The sequence below is a fragment of the Hemitrygon akajei genome, chromosome 16 (genome assembly GCF_048418815.1).
Source record: "Hemitrygon akajei chromosome 16, sHemAka1.3, whole genome shotgun sequence".
Lineage (NCBI taxonomy): Eukaryota > Metazoa > Chordata > Chondrichthyes > Myliobatiformes > Dasyatidae > Hemitrygon > Hemitrygon akajei.
The window spans coordinates 92354478-92379119 of record NC_133139.1 but is presented as its reverse complement, the minus strand read 5'-3'; the positions used below and the strand labels follow the sequence as shown (position 1 = coordinate 92379119).

The window sequence follows — 24642 nt, the reverse complement described above, 5'->3', positions numbered from 1 at the left end:
AGCTGTCTGTTTCAGTTGCTATTTACATTAGGAACTGAAGACTGGCTCTCATTTTTGACAAGCAGCTAAACAAAAATGTTATTTTGAAGTTTCATCATCATCATTGTGTGCCATGTTGAATGACAAATGCGATCATGATCTTTGACCATGATTGTTTTTGGCAAATTTTTCAACAGAATTGGTTTGCCATTGCCTTCCTCTGGGCAGTGCCTTTACAAGATGGGTGACCCCGACCATATCAATACTCATCGGAGTTTGAAGTTTAAATTATTCTAAAACACTGTTTTGATCTTTACTAACAGCAGCTACTCTATTTAGAAAGCTGTGTTTGATGAAATAAAATGCCCCTTTGCCAAAAGACTGAATATCCATCCCACCACCTGCAAGTTTGTCCTCCTTCCTCTCCTACCACATTGTATTCTGGCTTTTTCGCCCCCTTCCTCTCCAGTCTTGATAAGGGATCTCAGCCCAAAATGTTTATCCATCTCCAATTGAATCATGTTTAATTATCATTCAAACCATACATAGATACAGCTGAATGAGAGAATGTTCCTCTAGGCCCAAGGTGCAAAACATTCAAAATAGCAAGCAAACATTCAGAAATAGTGAGTGATGTTTCCATAGATGCTGCCTGATCTGCTGAGTTCCTCCAGCATTTCCTATGTGTTACTCAGGATTTCCAACATCTGATGATTCTTCTGTGTTTTACCTCTGTGTCTTACTTTTGCAATTATTTCTTAGTTTGCATTCTTTTCCCTTTACTGTCTTGGATAACACATGCACAATTTGTATTCTGTGTGTTGTCTGTGCCTACCTGCCTGTGATAATACAACAAGCAATTTTTACCCTCCCTCTCCGTTCTAGTGCATGTGACAGTTATCTCAATTTAATCATCCAACTTCCAACATTTCAAAGTCTTTCTCCACCATCCATCTAGAAAGCACCAGCCAGGAGTGTGGTGGAATAACTTCCACCAGTCTGGTTGACTGAAGATTCAACAGTCAGCCCTCGTTCTTCCCAAACCCACGGCTTTATAGTAAGATGGACAATGGAAGTGGATAAATGGGAGCACCAGCACCTTCAGCTTCACCTGTAAGTCATCACAGTCTAGGCTTGGAGATACATCACCTGTCCAATAACATAAGTAAGTCTAAGTTGTGGAACTGTCTTCCCTTAAACACCTTTACCTCATTGTTTGACTTGACTTATGAGGTGGGTCTTCATCACCTCCTCAAGGCTAACTAGGGATAGGCAATAAATGCTGCTATTCCCCATGCTGACAGTGTGTGAGAGTCTTAAACAAAGGACCAAAGGTGAGGCAGTCATCCCATCAAGGATCATTGATGAGGGGCTACGTCATAAACACAAGCAATTCTGTAGATGCTGGAAATCCAGAGCTGGAGGAACTCAGCAGGTCAGGCAGTGTCTATGGAGGGAAATAAACAGTCCATGTTTTGGACCCATGTCTCGCTGAGTGAAGATGGTGAGAGGCTGTTGGATTTCAAACAGTCCCCTGTTTCTGCCATGAAAGCACTACAGATCTGTTGGCTTGTCTTGACTTTCCTCAACATCCTGTAACAGCTCCCTTCTGCTTCTTTTGAAGTCCCATTATGATATTCATCACCTTGCATCGACATCCCACGTTAATCCTTCAGGGAAACACCAACAACCAGCAGCAGATGTTGCATTAGCTTAATTAGTTCAGTAAAAATACACCCAGTGATGTTGACAAGCCTCTCAGCCTCTGGTGCTCAAGTTGTGTCTGTTCATAGTTGTCATTCTTTTTGTGAAGTTGTCCTGAGATCACACATCAACAATAAGGAAGCTTTTTCCTCAGCCTGCACTTTTACAGAGTCAACTCATAGGAACTTTCATCCATTCAAATGCAAACTGAGCATTTGTTAGGGTGGCACAGTGGTGCAATGAGTAAAGCCCCTGCCACGAAGCATTGATCCTGCCCTTTAGTGCTGTCTGTGTGGAGTTTGCATATGCTTCCTGGACTATGTGGGCTTCCCCTGGGTGCTCCAGTTTCACCGACATTGGGCTTTGACTCCACAACATACTTGCAGACTCTGGATTCTAGGCATCGAGCCTCAACTTTTGGACTTTTTGATCCTCAGTCTTTGGTATTGACCCCGGGACTTGCTAATGATGATGAATGAGAACCCCAAACACCATGTCTCAAACTCTGGACTTCCCGATGATTGGACCCAAACACCAGGCCTTGATCTCTGGACTTGCCAATGATTGCACCCCAAACACCAGGCGACAAACTCTTGACTTACTGATGGCTGGACCCTGAACCCCAGGCCTCAGACTCTGGACTTGCTGATGATGGGACCACAAACGCTAAGTGTCAAACTCCCATCTCACTGACTCGCACACCTAGGGGGTCACCGGCCCTTATGGCATTTTGAAGTAGCAGCAGGGAGGTGGTCTGACCTTGACATAGGTAAAAGGTAAAAATCTATGATCTAGTCAATTGCAAGGGGAAAGGGACAAACACTCGTCAACATGACTTCCCTTGACGTACTTCAAGAAAAAAAAGATTGGGGCGAGGAGTTCATCGAGACTTTTGTTGAAGCCTTCTGCTGTATAGTGGCATTAATATAGGCAGGAGTGTGCAGGGGTTCAAAGTTTATGCAGATTCCAATCCCATGAAGTAATCTAAGTTTCACACACAGAATGTTGAAGCAATCTTGGTATGTTCCCCTCTTACTGACAGCTGGCTGGGTTTTACTTCAAGGATGCTGAATCTTTCCTGTCACTGGAGGCTGTCACAAATTGTCAGACTTCGGTGGGCACAGTGGCTCAGATCAGCCATGCTGCTGATGACCCAGGTTCGATGCTGAGCTCGGGTGCTGTGAGTGAGTGGTTTGGGTTTTCCCTCTGTGGGTTTGCCGGGGTGTTCCAGCTTTCTGCCACAGCCCACTGGAAAGGTGTAAATGTCAACAGCTGTGAGGGAACCCTTGCAAAATCAGAGAGAATAGGTCACAGGGACAATAAGTGAGGGAAAGTGATAGGTACGTGAGCTAGATATTTGATGGGCTGAATGGTCCTCTTCTATAAATATTGGGTAGAGAGTTTGTAGAATCCAAACTCAGCATCTATCAAAAGAATGATTGATTTCAAGTTTACCAGGAATTTCTTTGGAGACAGGACAGTGAGGAGAGGTTTGCTATAATTATACAAAATTACAGATAGTGTAAATGCAAGCTGGCTTTTTTCACTGAGGATGGGTGAGACAAGAACTAGAGGTCATATGTTAAGGGTAAAAGGTGAATTATGTAAGGGGCAGCTTCCTCACGCAGAAGGTGATGAGAGTGTGGAATGAGCTGTCAGTGGAAGTGGTCGATGTGGATTTGATTTCAGGAGAAGTTTAGGTAAGTACATGAATAGTGGGTATGGAGGACTACTGTCCACGTGTGGGTCAATGGGACAGTTCAATACAGACTAGATGGGCCAAAGGGCTTGTTTCTGTGCTGTAGCATTCTATGACTCTCATGACTCTGTCCCAAAGCTGTGCAGGTTGGTAAATTAATTGGCCTCTGTGAATTTCTTCAAGAACGTAGGTCAGGATTAGAATCTGTGGGAGTTGATGGAATTGTGGGATAAATGATTTGGAATTAGTGTTGGATTCATGCAAATGGGTGACTGGTGGTCGCCACTGACAGGATGGTGTGTGTTCATACTGTAGAACTTGTTTATATTATATTGTAACCTTGATATGGTTCACTAACAACTTTGGAATTGAAAACGGAATTAATTTATTACTGTCACATGGATAGATTACGATGAAAAACATATCATGCATACTATTCATACAGAGCAAGATATTTCACATTATATTGAGATAGATCAAGGGAAACAATAACTGAAAACAGAATGAAGTTTCACACACAAAATTCTGGAGGAACTCAGCAGGTGAAATCGATATTCATGCCATCAGGTTAGAGGCTACCCAGACAGAATAAAAGGTGTTGATCCTCCACCCTGTGGGTGGACTCACCTTGGCACAAAAGGAAACCAGGGAAGACATGTCAGAACAAGAATGGGAGTGGGAGTTAAAATGTTTGGCCAGTCGGAAGTTCCACCTGGCAGATGAGCGGAGGTGCTCGACAAAGTGGTCCCCTAGTTTACGATAGGTCTCACTGATGTAGAGGAGGCCACGTCACAAGCATTGGATATAATAGATGATCCCCACAGATCCACAGGTGAAGTGTTACCTCACACGTTTGGGGCTCTGAATGGAGGTCAGGGAGAAGGTGGATGGACAGTTATAGCACCTTGGCCACTTGCAGTGGGGAGCCTCCTTCCAGTAAAAAAATTCCCTCCCCCTCCTCTTTTTCTATTCCCTACTCTGATTCTTACCACTTTTCACCTGCCTATCTGGACACCCCTTGCACCCCACCTTCCTTTTCTCCTGTGATTCACTCTCCTCTGCTATCTGATTCCTTCCTCTCCAGCCATTTATCTTTCCTACCCCTCCCTGGCTTCACCTATCAGATTTTAATGTTCTGTCCCTTCCCACCACGTCCCACCCACCTTTTTATTTGAGCATCTTCTCCCTTCCTTTCCAGTCCCGATGACTGGTCTCGACCTGAAATGTCGACTGTTTATTCATTTCCACAGATGCTGCCTGATCTGCTGAGTTCCTCCAGTGTTTCGTGTGGGTTGCTTTGGATTTCCAGCATCGGCAGAATTTCTCCTGTTGCAGAGGAAAGCATAACAGCTGCAGAAGAAGAACAATGCAGGGTGAACGGTCAATATAAGGTAGGTTGTGAGGTCAAGAATCTTGGAAAACATTCAGTAGTCTTCTGTCAGTTGAATAGAAGCTGTTATGGCGCCTGAGTGTATGAGCTTTCTGGCTTTTGTATCTCAGGTAGTGGTCTATAATCACCAGTCTGCATTGCCCTCATCAAATGAACATTCTTTTTTTAAAAAATCCTGCAGGCATAGCACAAAGACAGAAATCAACATCATACTAAAAATGTTCTGAAATTTCTCAGCTCAAATTAAGTGTTCTAACCTCCGGCACATTAATTATATTTTCTTCCCTGTGATTAAGCTGTGAATTTTCATGCCTTTTGTTCAAGAAAATAACCTCTTGTTTGCCAAGTTGTCCCAATTTTTGTGCTATTTATTACAGATAACTTTCATTCACCAGAGATGGGTGAGCAAGTGGAAGGCAGTAAATGTAACGTGTGTAGGGCAGGGAAATCTGTAATAACAGAACAACGGTAAGGAAGGGGAAACTGCAGCTGTAGAGGTGAGACACTGAAGATTCTGCAGATGCTGAAAGTCCTGAGCAACATGAACAAAATGCAAAATACAGCAGGTCAGGCAACATTTATGGGGGGAATAAAGAGTAAAGGGTTCTGGCTGAGACCCTTGACCAGGACTGAAAAGGAAGGGGACAGAGGCCAGAATAAGAAGGTTGTGGGGGCAGGAAAGTACAAGTACAGGTGATAGGTGAAATCAGGTGAGAGGAAGGTAGGTGGGAATGAAAGAGAATGATGTGAGAAGTTGGGAGGTCAAAGGTGGAAGAGGTAAAAGGATGAAGAAGGAATCAATAATAAGGGGCAAGTAGACCATAGAAAAAGGGAAGGAAGTGAGATACTATGGGCAGCCTGGGAGGATGGAGGAGTAGAGGAGAAAGGCTGAGAGTACCACCAGAATGATAGAAAGCAAAGGGGAATAATCACTCTCCCAGAGGAAAGTGATTACACTGGACAACAAAGATTTTACTTCTGGAATACTTTTGGGTGTATCTTATGGACTTTGGAGTGTTGATCATGAAAATCACCATGACATTTCCCTGTCACGCACCATGTTTTTGAAAAACACCTTTATTTTTAATTTCAATTTATAATTGAAGTCAACTAAAATGCTGCCCACAATGTAAGCTGAAAATTTTTCTATCTTGTCAGGTATGCCTGGCTATGCTTAGGGAGGGCAAATGTCTTCCCTAGAGGAGGCAGACAAAATGAAAATGACACTGATACTAATGCAGATATTGAACCTTTTATGTCAAGTCAGCCTCAGCTGATAACTCAAACTGAGTTAAATGACCTGATCAGAGACTTGGGTTCATCAAAGGAAAAAACAGAATTACTGGGTTCAAGATTGCTGTCACCTAGCACAAAAATTTCTGTAAAAGTTTTGAATATTTGAAACAGATGCTTCCTGGAATAACTGATGCCAAAAGTAAGGAAGACATTTTTGTTGGTCCACAAATCAGCAGGTTACCAATGACAGACAACCTTCATGGAAGACATTCAAGGATGCTGTTGAAAATGTTCTTGGCAACTACAGAGCACCAAACTAGGTGCAGCTGGTTGACAACGTGGTTCAAGCACACAAAACCATGAAGAGCAGCATGTCACTAAAGATTCATTTTCTGCATTCCTATTTAAACTTCCTCCCTGCAACACTTGGCACTGTCAGTGATGAGCACGGTGAAAGGTTTCACCAGGACATTGTGGTCATGGAGAAACGGTATCAGGGCAACTGGAATCCATTAACATTGACAGATTATTGTTGGACAATTAAGTGAGAAGCCTCAGACACTGAGTACAAATGAAAATCACCCACAAAACAAAACAAAAGAGATGGTTGTTGACTTCAGGAGAGCATGTAGTGACCACTCTCCACAGAACATCGACGGCTCCTCTGTAGAGACCGCTAAGAGTACCAAATTTCTTGGTATTCACCTGGTGGAGAATTTCACCTGGTCCCTCAACACCAGCTCCATAGCTAAGAAAGCCCAGCAGCGTCTCTACTTTCTGCAAAGGCTGAGAAAAGTCCATTTCCCACCCCCATCCTCACCACATTCTACAGAGGATGAATCGAGAGTATCCTGAGCAGCTGCATTACTGCCTTTTTCAGAAATTGCACTGTCTCAGATCATAAGACCATGCAGCGGATAGTGAGGTCAGTTGAAGGGATCATTGGGGTCTCTCTTCCCGACATTACTGACATTTACACCACACGCTGCACCCGCAAAGCTAACAGCATTGTGAAGGACCCCATTTACCCCTCATACAAACTCTTCTCCCTCCTGCCATCTGGCAAAAAGTACTGAAGCATTCAGGCTCTCACGACCAGACTGTGTAACAGTTTCTTCCCCCAAGCCATTAGACTCCTCAATTCTCAGAGTCTAGTCTGACATCAAAACACACACACACACACACACACACACACACACACACACACACACACACACACACACACACACACACACACACACACACACACACACACACACACACACACACACACACACACACACACACACACACACACACACACACACACACACACACCACTTCCTTTGCAATTTTTGCTCATTTCTTTCTCAATTCCTGCTCAAACATTGTTTACATTTACATCATTTAATATTATACTGTAATTTGCCCTTTACTGTGCCTATTGTCTTGTTTATTAATTATTGTACTGCCCTGCACTGTTTTGAGCACTTTATGTAGTCCCGTGTAGGTCTGAAGTCTAGTGTAGTTTCATGTAGTCTAGTGTAGTTATGTGTTGTTTCATGTAGCACCATGGTCCTGAAGGAACGTTGTTTTGTTTTTACTGTGTACTGTACCAGCAGTTATGGTTGAAATGGCAATAAAGGTGACTTGACTTAACTTGAAAACATTTTTAGCTCAGTTGAACGATTACATAATGGTGTTAGCACCGTTATGTAATTAAGAGCATTATATTCAATAAAAGTTAACGTCTTGTTTCTCGAATCTCCTATGTGGTACAAGTACAGTAGTTTGAAATTATCTTTGTGCTCAGCTTCAAGTGGTCTATCATAAACAAAAATAATTCTGAGGAAGCAACACTTCTGGAAAAACGTGTTGTCTGTTACTGGAAGTGAAGTAAGTCACTGTTCCTGCTGCCAGGTTGGAAACTACCCAGAACGAAGGTGAAGTGTTGATCCCTCAACCTGCACTGGGCTTCATCGTGGCAGTAGATGAGGGTGTGGACAGACATGTCAGTGTGGGAATGGGAAGTGCAATTAAAGTGAGTAGTCACCGGGTGATCCTGGATGTTGTGATGCACAAACAGAAAGGAAATCTGCAAAAAAAGAGAGTAAAATTAGCAATGGTAGAATAGGAAATTTATTGTGATCATACAAGCAAATTAACAGTAAAAGGGAAGAAACTATTTCAACAAAGTCAGCAATGGTAGGGCAGTGAAAATTTGATTGGTAGAGTGAGGAATGTCAATACAGGTGTCGGAGAGAATTTTCCGACAACTGAAAAGACAACTTATATTTCTCTTTCAAATTCTGAAAGAGGAGTGCTTAATTCTCCCTCCTCTTTGCTTAAGGTGATAATAGTTTTAATAAACCTGGTTTCTTTCAACAGCCTGAAAAATGTGATGAAATTCTGAGTGTTATACAAACATAGTGAGTCACACCCTTTGGCCCAGCAAGTCTGGACTAACCATTTAGCAGCCATTTACACTAATCCTATTTAATTCTCCACACATTCCCCTCAGAGTTTTACATGCGCCTAATAATTACAGTGCACAATTAACAAAAAAAATGGCACATTTGTGGCAAGAGGAGGAAACCAGAGCAACTGGAGAAAACCACATGGTCAGAGGGAAAATGTGCAAGTTCTACACAGACAGCACCTGTGGGCAGGATTGAACGCACTTTACTGGAGTTGTCAGGCAGCAGTTACACTCCAGGACTGAACGTGGGTTACTGGAGTTGTCAGGCAGCAGTTACTCTCCAGGACTGAACGTGGGTTACTGGAGTTGTCAGGCAGCAGTTTCACTCCAGGATTGAGCACAGGTTACTGGAGTTGTCAGGCAGCATAGAAACATAGAAAACATACAGCACAATACAGGCCCTTCAGCCCACAAAACTGTGCCGAACATATCCCTACCTTAGAACTACCTAGGCTTTACCCATAGCCCTCTATTTTTCTAAGCTCCATGTAGCCATCCAGGAGTTTCTTAAAAGACCCTATCGTTTCCACCTTCATCACCGCTGGTGGCAGCCCATTCCACACACTCACCACTCTCTGCATAAAAAAACTTATCCCTGACATCTCCTCTGTACCTACTTCCAAGCACCTGAAAACTATGCCCTCTCGTGCTAGCCAATTCAGCCTTGGGAAAAGCCTCTGACTATCCACACGATCAATGCCTCTCATTATCTTGTACGCCTCTATCAAGTCACCTCTCATCCTCCGTCACTCCAAGGAGAAAAGGCTGAGTTCACTCAACCTATTCTCATAAGGTATGCTCCTTGATCCAGGCAACATTCTTGTACATCTCCTCTGCACCCTTTCTATAGTTTCCACATCGTTCTTATAGTGAGGTGACCAGAACTGAGCACAGTACTCCAAGTGGGGTCTGACCAGGGTCATACATATCTGGAACATTACCTCTCGGCTCTTAAACTCAATCTCATTATTGATGAAGGCCATTGCATCGTATGCCTTCTTAACCAGACAGTCAACCTGCATAGCAGCTTTGAGTGTCCTATGTACTTGGTCCCCAAGATCCCTCTGATCCTTCACACTGCCAAGAGTCTTACCATTAATACTATATTCTGCCATCATATTTGACCTACCAAAATGAACCACCTCAGGCTTATCTGTGTTGAACTCCATCTGCCACTTCTCAGCCCAGTTTTGCATCCTATCAATGTCCCATTGTAACCTCTGACAGCCTTCCACACTATCCACAACACACCCAACCTTTGTGTCATCAGCAAATTTACTAACCCAATCCTCCACTTCCTCATCCAGGTCATTTATAAAAATCACGAAGAATAAGGGTCCCAGAACAGAATCCTGAGGCACCCCACTGGTACCCAACCTCCATGCAGAATATGACCCACCTACAACCACTCTTTGCCTTCTGTGGGCAAGCAATTCTGGATCCACAAAGCAATGTCCGCTTGAATCCCATGCCTCCTTACTTTCTCAATAAATCTTGCATGGAGTACCTTATCAAATGCCTTGCTAAAATCCATATACACTACATCTACGGCTCTATCCATCAGGCTTGTAAGGCACGACCCGCCTTTCACAAAGCCATGCTGACTTTCATAATATGACTATTCCTAATCATATTATGCCTCTCCAAATGTTCAAAAATCCTGCCTCTCAGGATCTCCTCCATCAATTTACTAACCACTGAAGTAATACTCATTGGCCTATAATTTTCTGGGATATCTCTATTCCCTTTTTTGAATAAGGGAATAACATCTGCAACCCTCTGATCCTCTGGAACCTCTCCTGTCCTCATTGATGATGCAAAGATCATTGCCAGAGGCTCAGCAATCTCCTCCCTCACTTCCCACAGTAGCCTGGGGTACATCCTGTCCTGTCCCAGTGACTTATCCAACTTGATACTTTCCAAAAGCTCCAGCACATCCTCTTTCTTAATATCTACATTTTCAAGCTTTTCAGTCCACTACAAATCATCCCGACAATCGCCAAGATCCTTTTCCCTAGTGAATACCGAAGCAAAGTATTCATTAAGTACCCCTGCTATTTCCTCTGGTCCCATACAAACTCTTCTATTATCACACTCGATTGGTCCTATTTTCTCACGTCTTATCCTTTCTCGTACTTGTAGAATGCCTTGGGGTTTTCCTTAATCCTGTACGCCAAGGCCTTCTCATGGCCCCTTCTGGCTCTCCTAATTTCATTCTTAAACTCCTTCCTGCAAGCCCCATAATCTTCTAGATTCATATCATTACCTAGTTTTTTGAACCTTTTGTAAGCTCTTCTTTTCTTTTTGACTAGATTTACAATAGCCTTTGTGCGCCACGGATCTTGTACCGTACCATCCTTTCCCTCTCATTGGAACATACCTATGCAGAACTCCATGCAAATATCCCCTGAAAATTTGCCACATTTCTTCCGTACCTTTCGCTGAGAACATCTGTTTCCAATTGATGCTTCCAAGTTCCTGCCTGATGGCCTCATAGTTCCCCTTACTCCAGGATTGAACGTGGATTACAAGAGTTGAGAGGCAGCAGTTTCACTCCAGGACTGAACGTGGGTTACTGGAGTTGTCAGTCAGCTGTTACACTCCAGGATTGAGCACAGGTTACTGGAGTTGGGGGACAACAGCATCACTAGCTTTGTCACTGTGCCACCATTGCCACTGTCTGAAATCTGGCATGGATATTAGTCTGGATTTTATTTCTGAACTGAGTCCTTGACATTCTCAGGACTATTGGTTAACATGTCTGGGATTTGCAGGCACGTCAAGCCTTCACTTCTCATGAAGGTTCAACCCTGACCTTTGGTGCTGCCTCTGTAGAGTTTGAACATTTTCCCCGAGTTTGCATAGGTTTCCCCTGGTCGCTCCAGATCCCTTGGCAATGGTGAGCTCTGTTTCCTCCAGGATACCCTGTGGATCCTCACCTCTCCCATGTCAACATGGAAGGAAAACAAGAAATTAAATAAGAGGTTTAATTCACTCCTTGAATTGGGGTCTGCAGATTAGTCTAAATCACTGCAGCAGCACTACACCTATCATCGCTCCTAGGGCACAGTCTCAGAAGAAAGAGGGGACTGAGAGCATTGAATCTGTGGAATCCCTGATTTCTGCTGCTTTGATAAAGCATCCAGCATAATCAATGACAACCAATACTCTACTCCCCTCTCTCATCAGACAGAAGATACAAAAGCTTGATAGCATGTATCACCATCCTATTAAACAGACTTCTGAATGGATCTCTTATACAATAAAATGGGCTCTTGACCTCACAATTGACTTTGTTATGATCTTGCACTTTATTGTTTACCTGCAATGCACTTTTCAGTAACTTTAGTCTGTATTCTGTTATTGTTTTACCTGGTTCTAACTCAATACATCATGTAATTATTTAATCTCTATGAACAGTATACAAGACAAGCTTTTAACTGTGATCTTGCTACATGTGACAATAATAAACCAATATCAGTGGAGACCAAATTGTTACTTAAGGCAGAGATTGAAGGGTTCTTGATTGGCAAAGGGGTTAAGAGTTATGGGGAGAAGGTAACAGAATGGGTCAGCTCCATCATGGGCACAAACTTGCCCTCCATTAAGGACATCTCCAAGAAACAATACCTCAAGTAGATGGTATTCATCATCAATGAATCTCACTATCCAAGGCATGCCCTCTTCTCATCACTGTCACTGGGGAGGAGGTACAGCAGCCTGAAGACCTACACTCATCAATTCAGAAATAGCTTCTTCCTCTCTGTCATCAGATTCCAATGAACACCACCTCATTATTCCTACCTATCTACCCACCTATCTATTTACTTCTCTAGCGAGTTACTAGTAATTTGATGTCTCTGCATTATACTACTGCTGCAAAGCAACACATTTCAAGTCATCTTAAGTGACATTAAATTGGATTCTGATTCTGAGATAAAAATATTAGCTTTGTTTGGCAGAACAGACTTGATGGGCTGAATGGCCTAATTATGTTCCAATATCATCGTCTTATAGTTCCAATGAGTGCACTTTATTTCTTGTGAGTTCAACATGGTAACTTAGCCAGCAAGACTGCAGTTTGCAGGACCCAAGGAGGGGAAAGAAGCAAAAATTAAAAACTCATTGATGAAAAGTACTTGTGAAAAGTGAAGGACCAATCACTGAATAATTCCTGAGAAACAAGGATATTAAATCAGTTTGGATTTGTTATCAAAAGGATCAAACACTACAGTGTCACTTAGTGGTACATGTGGAAAAATGATTCTACAACAGAAAGGTATGAAGTCAGGATATTAAACATGCTGAGAAGAACAAAATGACAGTAGAGATGGATTATCATGACAGTGTTTGGCTGACCTTCAGCACAGGCTTGGCAAAAGGAATAGGTTGTTCCTTTATTTTAACCTTTTATATGGACTTTCCTATTGATAATAAAGAGGGAAGAGGGAGAACTAGAGAAATAAGGGCTTTTTGAAAGCAGAACATATTTTGGCCAACATTTTGAAAGTTGCAATTCTGATTTGAAAACATTTTGGACAAGGGAATGAGCTGAGGAATAGAAAAGGCAGTTCTGTTGTCCTTGGATAATTTCCTCATTCATAAGCACGATATTTCTCAGGGAAGATGGGTCAGTTGTACAATTCCATCTGGTCTACATGTGCTCCTAGGGGAAGGATGTTTACCACCTTCACTCAGCCCAGCCTGTGCGTGATTCCAGATCACCAGCAATGCTTTTAACCTTTACTCTCCCTCTGAAATAGCCCTGTCAGCAATTCAATTAAAGAGACAATTAACAATGTCAATAAATCACAGCCCTGCCTGTTAATTAATAAAATAAAAATAGTTGTACAGTATTTGAATTATTTTTTTACTGGTGATACAAGAGACAGATTGGGGAGTGATGGTTAAATGCAACAAGTTATTGTGGTATGTTTTGGGGTATGGGGTGTCTCATCATCATTACCATTGAGCCCCTTGGGAGTTACTTTCTTGCAGGCATTTTCAGAGAAAAAAAACAATAGAATTTTATGATAAACTATACATAGACAAAGACTGACAAACAGCAAAGAGAAATGTGCAAAAAGAAGTTGAACTACAAATAAAAATAGTACTGATAACAAGAGTAGTGCTTCTGTCCACGTTGGTCCACGTTTACAATAGATCGACCTGTCAAACTGTCTTTTAAATGTTCTAATTGTACCTGCCTCTTCCACTTCCTCTGGCAGCTTGTTCCATAAATGCTCAGCAACACACTCTGTGTGGAAAAATTTTCTCTTCGTTCTTCTCACCTTAAACATATACCCTCTAGAATTTGGCTCCCTTGCTCCAAGGACTGTGACCATTCAATCTACCTACATCCCTTCACAATTTTGTAAATCATGTACCCGCTCTTTCCCAATGGCCATTGATGCCTTTGGTGACAACAGGGTATCAAAATGGAATACAAGTTGCTTTCACCCTGCTCCAAATCCATTATTTTCCTTGAGAGAGAACTGGGGAGCTGACATGATCACAGAGAGATCGTGCAAACTCTATACAGACGGCAGCACAGCTCAAGGTTAAATCCAGGTCACTGACAGTACCAACTTCTGTAGTCCTGTGCCAATGTTGGTGATAAGTCATGTAGGTAAGAAATTAAAACATGGAACTCTGTCATATTTCTTGAGCAAGAACTAGGTATGAGTTTTCATTGAAAGCAAAATACTATATTCTTTCTGGTTGGCTTACATTGTTCAAAGTGCAAATGTTTAAAGTAAATTTATTATTAAGCTACATATACCTTGAGATTTATCTTCTTGTAGGCATTCACAGGAAAACAAAGAACTACAATGGAACCAATGAAAAATTACACTCAAAGACTAACGTACAACCGATGTACAAAAGAAGACAAGACGTGCAAATAAAAATAAGTAAGTTTTACTGTGACTGTGAGTTGGAGCGTCCTTGAAAGTGAGTCTATAGGTTGTGGAATAAGTTCAGAGAGAAGGTTAGTGAAGTTGCCTATGCTGGTTTGGGAGCCTGCTGGTTGAAAGGTCAGAGGGAGGCCTTCAGGACCACCTTAAAAGACTCAGAATGAGGTGGAAGATAGAGTGGATTTTGGAGAGAAATTCCTATGTTGAAACCAATCAGAATCACCAATTCCATCTTTGGGGGCATAGCAGACAGTGAGGAAAGCTATCAAAGCTTGCAAAGTGATCTGGACTAGCTAGGAAAACTGGGCAGAAAAAAAGGGAGAAGGAATTTAATGCAGCTGAGTGTGAGGTGTTGCACTTTGGGAGGGAAAACTAGGATAAGACTTACACAGTGAAGGCAATGTCTCCTGGAAGGGTAAATCAGCTCTGCTAGAAAGCTGACATTAGAAATAAGCCTCACAGTAATGCACACTTGAGGAGCTGTATGCCCTCTTACAATCTTGCAACATATGCAAGTGATCTCCAAGCTTGGCACAATGTGTAGCCCAAGGATTATAAAATGTTAGCATCAGAATGAAAAAAAAAGTCAGCCATTCACAAAGTCCTGAGACACACAGCAACAACTGTGTGAGTTAGTATTGGAATAATTTTAGTTTCTGTTTAAGAGCCAGTCTGTTTCACACCAGCCTCTGTACAAAATAGCAAGAGCATTATTTATAACCGTCTGGAAACACCAAGTACAAGAATTCAAAATCAAAATGAATATTTTCAGCTAAATAATGGAGTGGTGGTAGACTTGTTACTAAGCTTAGTGATTGTGGGATAGTAATTACAGTGTCTCGACAAGGAATTGAGAGATATAATGAGCAAATGGATTGTGTGATGGAACTGAGCCAAGGGATGATATTCCAACTGCACACAGTTCTTATTTTTTTTACAAAGCGACACATTCTTTGCTGCATCTGCAGAATCTCTTACGCTTATGACATGCTTTGCAAGGGTACACATGGCTTCATACAAAATATCTGTGTTCTGTTTTAACCACTTCAGAGTAATTACGTATGGCTTGGTCTGTGAATGTTGTGCAGAACAAAATTTTCATGGAATGCATGTGACAACGACGGACCAATAATAGCAGATGACTCGGTGACAGAAATGGCTGAAATTGAGCCTGCAGTCTCACCACACTTGTAGGACGTGCTGAGATAGATATTCACTTTCCAGGGCCCAAGGGGCTTACTGCTATGCTCAGTCTCAGTTTTCTAGCATCGCAGCATGACCTTCCCGGAGCAAAGAGTTATTTTTGACTACGTTAAACTTCTAACCAATAGTCCTTGCCCAGACTCTTGTCATAAACAAATGAACAACAAGTTTCTTGTCAGCCTATGCTTTAATCAAGAGAAACAATGGAGTCCACATTGTCCTAATTAATCATTGTATTCTCCTAGTCTGATGAACGTAACTGAAAAACATCACATAGAACCATAGAACACTGCAGCACAGAAACAGGCCTTTTGGCCCATCTTGGCTGTGCTGAACCATAGTTCTGCCATGTAAATGATGTCAAAATAGAACAGTTATATATTTATGTAGATTTTAACTCTTACAGTTTTGCAGTCCAGTTTCCCTGTGTTTTATGTAATGAATGAGAGGACATTCTGGGTAGATAACTTACAAGTCAAATAAACAGCAGCATGTTTGGTCAAGTGTTCACATGATATGTATTGTTTTTCTCCGTTTGACAAAAAAGTCCGTGTGCAACGCTGGGGTGCGCCACTGGGTAATGCGGGTGAACAGAGAGAAGATGCCACACGCCATAAGAAAACGGCCACAGGAAGTGGGGTGAGTGATCATTGGAGGGGAGAGAAAAAGACGGTTAAGTAAAGCAAAAAGGAGAAGGAGAGAGAAAGGCGGATGAGAGGTTAACATTCCTGGGATGTGATTGTATTTGAAAATGATGGCAAAGTTTGGAAATATGGGCCGTATGAAAAAATGACAGAACAATGAAATTCATATACTGAAAGATTTGAATATTTTGCACTAACAAATCAAATTTCAGATGATATTCATGATCCAACTTTTCTGACTGTGAAATGGTGCAAAAACGATGAATTTATTAGGCAGTCTAGTGCAACCTGCTGAGCCTGGCAATAAACCTTATGAGAACATAAGTCTTAAAGGATCACAAACCCTCGATTGTTGCTGAGAGGTTTAGATTTCATGAAAGGAGTCAAGAGGAAGGCAAGTCTAATTCAGAGTTTGTGGTGGTACTGAAGCAATTTGCCACAAGTGCGGGGCACAGGTGGACCCAAAAGCAGAACACAAACACGTTTTGTAACTTTAACAAAATACAGTTTATTAATAATTACAAGGAAAGTCAGGAAGCAAGGATTGTTCAGAGGGAAATCAAGGAGTAAACAAAGCAGAAGCGGGAATAAGCATAGCTGGATTCAGACTCAGGCCCAGGACTTAGTCTGGAACTCAGGGCCTGGGCTTGGACTTGGACTGGGGTCATGGACCAGGACTGGGACTCAGGACCCGGACCTGGGCTTGGGCTTGGGCTGGGAACTCGGGACTTGGACTTGGAACTCAGAACATCGGAACAGTCTCTTCCTTGGACACAGGACACAGAATACAGAAGAGACAGTTCCCCACTCAGGGTAGTGGTAAATGGCCAGACCTACCCAGCAGAGATGAGGACACGAAGAGATAAAACCACACAATGATAGACAGTTCTTTATCTTGGCACAGAGTATCTCCAAGTAGCAGTGAGCTCTCAACTTAGCCCCAGAACTACAGACAACGGCCCTTGACTCACTCTGGCAGGTTAACTTGATGGACCTGCTCTGCCGAGGTAACAAAGCAGGCTTGCTCAGGCGCTGTAACTTGACGGGATCACTCCGGCGAGGAGAGGCAACTTACTGGCACTCACTTTGGAGAGGAGACTTGACTTGCTTTGGTGACATCCGGTGATGATCTAGCCCCAAGTAGCGGTAAGCCAGACACTTATATACTGCTGGTTCAGCTGAGAATCAAGTGCCTTTAATTACAGAGCCCAAGAATCATGGGGAAACAATGAATTAAAAGAAAACAAGGAGTCAACGGTCCCAATCATGACACAAAGGAAATTTAAAGGGAACCAGGGAATAACCGATCAGGACCGTGACACAATTGTCACTCTGATTTTAGACAGTGGCTGAATGGCACTTTACATGATACAAGTATGCGGTCTGTGTAGTGAGACAATTCGGAAATGTTTGCTTACAGAGGACAGACTAATATTACAGAAAGCAATTGAGATTATTACATCAATAGAGATGACAGCTAAAGAAACACAGCTATTAAGCACATCTTCACAAGTTTATAACATTTCTACTGACATTAAGAATAAAACACCTATTGGCAATCAGTATTACTGTTGTGGCAAAGCTGGGCATTCAGCAAAAGAATGCTGGTATAAAGGTAAAAGTGTGGTGGTTCAGGCCGAAGTCCGTGGTCCGGTCCGCGGACTCCGGACTCTGGGTTTTCCGGCGGTCCCTTGCTGTGGTTGGATTTAACTAGAAACACTTGAGGCTCATATTGGCACTGGGAATATAAATGGCCCTGGCATTGAGTGTGGGTGGGGGGTCTTGGTGAGATACTTATGGCTGGTGGTAAAGCTAGAACAGACTCTTGCCATCCTTGGGGCTGTGTTGGAGAACCATGGCTTCTGGGAGCCTTGCTGGTAGTAGTCAGAGCAGTCATTGCAGTATGGATTCAGCTGTTTCCTGGGCCAGCTGGGTGGCCATCAGCCACTCTGAGCTAGGTAGGAATCTGATTGCTTCCACAGCCAGCCAAGGCTGCTGGCTGTAATGGCTACTCGGAGCTACCCTGATGCAGAGGTGGAACTGTCTGTCATTCCTTGGTGTTTGTCTCTTCCTGTCCTTGACCCTGTGGGGTAAGTCTGGCTGTTCTGCTGTTGCCCTGTGGGGGGAATCTGTCTTCTCTTTGTCTCTGTTGGGTAGGTCAGGCTGTTCTGCTGTTACCCGATGGATGGTCCTGCCCCACCTTGGTGTGGAGTGATAGATGAGTCCTGGCTTGTTGGTGGATAAGTCTTGGCTCTATGTTTGTGTTCTGCCCTCTCTCATATCAGTGTCCTGTTAAAGATGAGTCCTGGCTTGTTGGTGGATAAGTCCTGGCTCTATGTCTGTGTACTGTCCTGCCTCATGTCAGTGCCTTGTTAAAGATGAGCCCTGGCTTGTCGGTGGGTAAGCCCTGGCTCTGTTTGTGTTCTGTCCTGTCTCATGTCAGTATCCTGTTAAAGATGAGTCCCAGCTTGTCAGAGGATAAGTCCTGGCTCCATGTTGATGTACAGTTCCTAGTCTGCCCCTAGCTCCAACCTCCAAGTTCCCCAAGCTCCAAGCCTGCAGCCTCCAGCCTCAAGCCTCGACCCAAGCCTGAGGCCTCTAGCCAAGCCTCGTCACATCCTTGCCTGGGTTTGGGGGTCCGAGCCCGAGGCAAGACCCAGGTTCTGGGTCCTTGTCCAGTCTCAGGCTCGGAGTCCACCCCAGGCTCCTTGTTCCCAGTTCCTGGTCCTGCTTCCCCTGCCTAGACTGCATCCCGTCCCGTCCTTGGGTTCCGTCTCATCCTGTTTCCGGGACTACAGTGTCTGTGTCCTGCAGTTGGGTCCTGAATCAACACCCAACTTATGACAAAAAGGGACATGCTGATCAGCTCCATCTTGGGTACTAGGTACAAAGTACCCAAGACATCTTCAGAGAGCAGTGTCTCAGAAAGGCAGCGTCCATTGTTAAGGACCTCCAGCACCCAGGGCATGCCCTTTTCTCACTGTTGTCATTAGATAGGAGGTACAGAAGTCTGAAGGCACACACTCAGTGATTCAGGAACAGATTCTTCCCTTCTGCCATCCGATTCCTAAATGGACATTGAACACTTGGACACTACCTCACTTTTTTTTAATATACAGTATTTCTGTTTTTTTCATGTTTTTAATCTATTCAATATAAGTATACTGTTATTTATTTATTATTACTTTATTTCATTTTTTCCTCTTCTACATTATGTATTGCATTAAACTGCTGCTGCTAAGTTAACAAATTTCATGCGACATGCCAGTGATAATAAACCTGATTCTGATACAAATTCTATAAAAGTAGAATGATGCTATCAACCAATAGCACAGTAATAAAGAAAAATGACTTTTTAAAAATGAAAAGAAACACATGAACCAGATGGAACATACTGAGGATGGACTGAGTGACTCCCACTCTGTGGTCGAAGAAGTTTTGAGTATTTTATCCATTCCAGGACAAAAAGACAGTTAGTGAGTGACTCTTGTTGGATGGAGCCTCAGTAAGGATCTCGGTAGACGCAGGTCCTGCAGTATCACTGGTCTCAGAAGGAGAAATTGCAGCATCTCACCCCAGAAGGGGCAAGGTTGACTTTAAAGTTTCATACTGGTGAGTTGCTCCAGTGAGGGGAGCAGTACATGTTTCAGTGGAGATTAAAGAACTGAGATAGAAACTTCTACTGTACATTGTTAAAGGTAGTTATCCAACACGTCTGGGCTGCTCGTGATTGGAACAGCTCAAACTCAAATAGCATGCAGTGTACTTGATTGGTGGGAGCACTAGTCTACAAGAGCTATTGAAGAAACACTCAGAAGTATTCATTGGAGAACTGTGCAGTATGAAAGGAATCACTGTTAAGCACGAACAACACCCATGTACCTGAAGTCAAGACCAATTCCATATGCCCTAAAACCAAAGATAGAGGCTGAATTGGAAAGATGGATCCAGAGTAAGGTATTGGAACCAGTGTGAAAAGGAAAGGGCAACTCCAATGGTTCCTGTCCTAAAAACAGATAGGTCTTTAAGGCTTTGCAGAGGCTTCAAGGTAACCATTAACCTTACAGCTGAACAATAACCTCTTCTGCTCATTGATGACTTTTTTTTTTTAAAAACTGGATTGGTGGGAGACAGACACTTAGCAAAACTGACTTGTGACAGCGTACTTGCTGATGCCTGTGGAGACAGTGTCTCAGGAACTGTTAATCATAGTGACTCACGTAGGAATGCTCAGGTATCGAAGCTTTCATTTGGCATCAACTCAGCTCCTGCACTTTTTCAGTGAGCAGTAGACCAGGTCCTGAGCAGGTTGACAGGGGTACAATGCTATTTGAATAACTTACTACTTCATTACTGGGAAAAATGAACATGAGCACCTACAATACGTGGATGTGATACTCCAAAGACTTAAGGAATATGGGCTAAGGGTCTGGAAAGACGTGTGAGTTCTTTTGACCTTCAATTGAATATTTGGGCCATATGATCAATGACTTGGGGCTTCACAAGGCACCACCAAAGATGAAGGCAAGCATGGAGGCTCCATCACCACAGAATACGTCAGTTAGTTCCTAACCTAGCTAGTGTGCTGAAACTATTTCATGAGCTTTCATATAAATGGACAGATCGGTGTGAAAAGGCTTTTAAAATGGCCAAAACAGCTTTGTCACAGTCTGAAACACTCAACCCATCACTGCCCATACAGTTAGCCTGTGATGTATCACCTTATGGTATGTTGTTGTTTGAAAAGCATCCAATTGCTTTCAGATCAAGGACATTAGGCAAGGCAAAAAGCCATGGTGCCCAGATTGATCAGGAAGCATACACAATTGTCTTTGGAGCTAAGAAATTCCATCAATTCCTCTTTGGTTGATGATTTATTTAACTGACAGATCACCACCCCTTGATGTCAATCTTTGTATTCCATCCCTGGCTGCTAGTTGAATTCAAGGTTAGGCTCTGTTGCTATCTGTACATCAATACTCTATAAAGCACAGGATGGCTAACAACCATTTGAATGATGATGGACTATCCAGATATCCCTCAGCTGTAACAGCTCTACAGCCATTCCCAAAAGAGATCTTTTACTTCAAGGAAGTGCCTACAGCTCCGATAATTGTAGAATAAGTCCAAAAGCATGCATGTACTGACCCTGTTCAAAATAATGTGAAGGACATGGTATCTCAAGAATAGAAGGGAGAGCCAACCTTATAACTGAAATGTACCAGGAATTCCATTCTCAATGGAAGGAGCTCACAGTCTATGCTGGATGTTTGCGATGGTCTACGGGGTTGACACTTCTCCACCATCAAAAGACCAAGTGCTTGAACTTCTTCATTAGCTGGAAGTATCTCCTGCTTGCTAGGGAGGGGTTCCCACTTCTCAAATAGTGGGTACTCATTGTGGAGACTAAACAAGGAAATCAAAATGACATCAAATAATAATAATAATAATAATTACTTTATTGATCCTGTGGGAAATTATTTTGTTACAGTAGCAACATTTAAAAACACACTTAGCAGTGTGCAGACTTAACTAATAATAAAGTACAGAATAATAATATACACAAAAATAATGTGCCAATGTGTGATAATCTGCAATTCTGTGCAATAATAATGTACAAAATAATAAAGCAGAGACTATCATACAATGATGTGTGTCCTCCTGTCGCACAGAGTTGAACTGTCTTCTATAGCCTCCTGTTATTGGGTAAATTTGTACCTCTACACCAGGGTGTGCTGTCACCAGTCAGGATGCTCTCCACTGTACATCTGTATATGCTTATTGCATTTGGTAGGAAAGATTCTCTGTAACGATCCTTGTGACAGTGGAGCTGAATGAGTCTGTTCGAAAGGGTGCTCTGCTGCTTATTCAGTAGGTCATGGAGTGGATGTGTCTGATTGTGCATAACAGAAAGCAGTTTGTTTAGTGACCTCCTCTCCACCACTAACTCAAAGAGTCTGGGTTGTAGCCAAGGACGGATCCAGCCTTTGTGATGAGTTTATTTAGTCTTTTTGCATCACCAGCACTGATGCTGCTACCCCCGACATAAAGCAGCAAAGAAGACTGCACTCGCTACAACAGACTGGTAAAAGATCTCCAACATCCTACTCCACACATTGAAGGATCTCAGCGTCCTTAGAAAATCAAGTTTAATTATCATGGATACAGCCGAATGAAACAGTTTTCCTTGAGAACTATGCTTCAAGTACCAGTTAATTAGTTAGCTTGATCAAATATAGTTTGATACAGTATAATCTCCCAAAAGTGAGGGTACTTGAAAATACTTACATTAAATAAGGTTTAAAATTTTCTCTTAAGTTTAGAGTTTGTGGACAGTGAACTCAAAATCATCGTAATTCTAGGTACTCTCACTTGAAACAAGTTAAGCCAATGGCAATGAACTCAGTAATGTCCTTTTAATATTATTTACACAATGTTTCCTCTTCCTTTTCAGTCCTAATGCTGGGGCTTGACCCAAGATGTTGTCTAGACTTCACAGACGCTGCATGGTTTGCTGAGTTCTTCCACCATCCTGTTCAGAGATAAGGAATGAGATTGATGGTACTGCTCCCCGGGGAGCAGGCATGGACTGATCAAAAAACAGAAGTAGAATCAAATTTATTGTCACCGACTTAGATGACATGAAATGTGTTGTTTTGCAGCAGCAGTACAATGTTAACACATAAATTGACTAAAGCGAATAAATAGTGCCGAAAAGAATAATGACAAAGTATTGATGGAACATCCAGATATCTGATGGCAGAGGGGAAGAATCTGGTCCTGGATTACTAAGTGTGGGTCTTCAGTCTTCTATAACTCCTCACCAATGATGCTAATGAGGAAAAAGCAGGTCCCTAATAGTGAGGGTCCTTAGTGATGGACACCACCTTCATGTGGTATCAACTCCTGAAGATGGCCTCACTGGTAGGAAGGGTTATGCCTGTGTTGGAGTCGGCTGAGTCTGCAGTCTTCTATAGCCTCCTGTTATTCGGTAAATTTGTACCTCTACACCAGGGTGTGCTGTCACCAGTCAGGATGCTCTCCACTGTACATCTGTACAAATTTGTAAGAGTCTTTGGAGATATACCAGGTCTTCTCAAACTCCTTACACAGTATAATGGCTTCTTCATGATTGCATCAATGTGGAACTCAGGAAGAATCCTCTGAGATGTTGATGCTGAGGAATATGAACCTCACCCTTATAGAAAAATGAGACAGCGTTTCTACGGGATCAAGGTGGAAAGGCACATTACCAACAGTCACGCATAGTAAGCATATACAAGATCACAACCACGTAATAAGAGGTCCCCCTCCCGCCCTGTGATACTGCTGCTTGATGCCCAGTCCTTCAACATACAACAAACCCATATAGAACATCAGCAAAATGCGATGTAGAATATGCACGTATATAGTCCAGACACCCCAGCCACTGATATCATCTGTCAACCACGTCCAACATCCATCCCGACGCCAGCGAGGCAACACTGCAGCTTTGAGGCCCTGTCCTCGCCCAGTGCCCAACTCTGGCTAGGCAATACCATGGCTTTGAGGCCCAGTCCTCGCCCCAATGCCCAACTCTGGCTAGGCGATACCATGGCTTTGAGGCCCTGTCCTCGCCCAATGCCCAACTCTGGCTAGGCAATACCATGGCTTTGAGGCCCAGTCCTCGCCCCAATGCCCAACTCTGGCTAGTCGATACCATGGCTTTGAGGCCCAGTCCTCGCCCCAATGCCCAACTCTGGCTAGGCGATACCATGGCTTTGAGGCCCTGTCCTCGCCCAGTGCCCAACTCTGGCTAGGCAATACCATGGCTTTGAGGCCCTGTCCTCGCCCAGTGCCCAACTCTGGCTAGGCGATACCATGGCTTTGAGGCCCTGTCCTCGCCCAGTGCCCAACTCTGGCTAGGCGATACCATGGCTTTGAGGCCCTGTCCTCGCCCAGTGCCCAACTCTGGCTAGGCAATACCATGGCTTTGAGGCCCAGTCCTCGCCCCAATGCCCAACTCTGGCTAGTCGATACTATGGCTTTGAGGCCCTGTCCTCGCCCAGTGCCCAACTCTGGCTAGGCGATACCATGGCTTTGAGGCCCTGTCCTCGCCCAGTGCCCAACTCTGGCTAGGCGATACCATGGCTTTGAGGCCCTGTCCTCGCCCAGTGCCCAACTCTGGCTAGGCGATACCATGGCTTTGAGGCCCTGTCCTCGCCCAGTGCCCAACTCTGGCTAGGCGATACCATGGCTTTGAGGCCCTGTCCTCGCCCAGTGCTCAACTCTGGCTCGGTGATACCGTGGCTTTTGAGGCCCTGTCCTCGCCCAGTGCCCAACTCTGGCTAGGCAATACCGTGGCTTTGAGGCCCTGTCCTCGCCCAGTGCCCAACTCTGGCTAGGCGATACCATGGCTTTGAGGCCCAGTCCTC

General features: G+C 43.4%; 1 long non-coding RNA gene across 1 annotated transcript; it reads left to right on the top strand.

The window, feature by feature from the left end:
• The first annotated feature begins 4638 nt into the window (after window positions 1-4638).
• On the top strand, window positions 4639-24314 carry LOC140740421 (uncharacterized). The gene is made up of 4 exons (XR_012101850.1): window positions 4639-4773; window positions 14271-14378; window positions 16132-16223; window positions 22683-24314. It is a non-coding gene; the product is annotated as an uncharacterized lncRNA (long non-coding RNA).
• The last annotated feature ends 328 nt before the right edge of the window (window positions 24315-24642 follow it).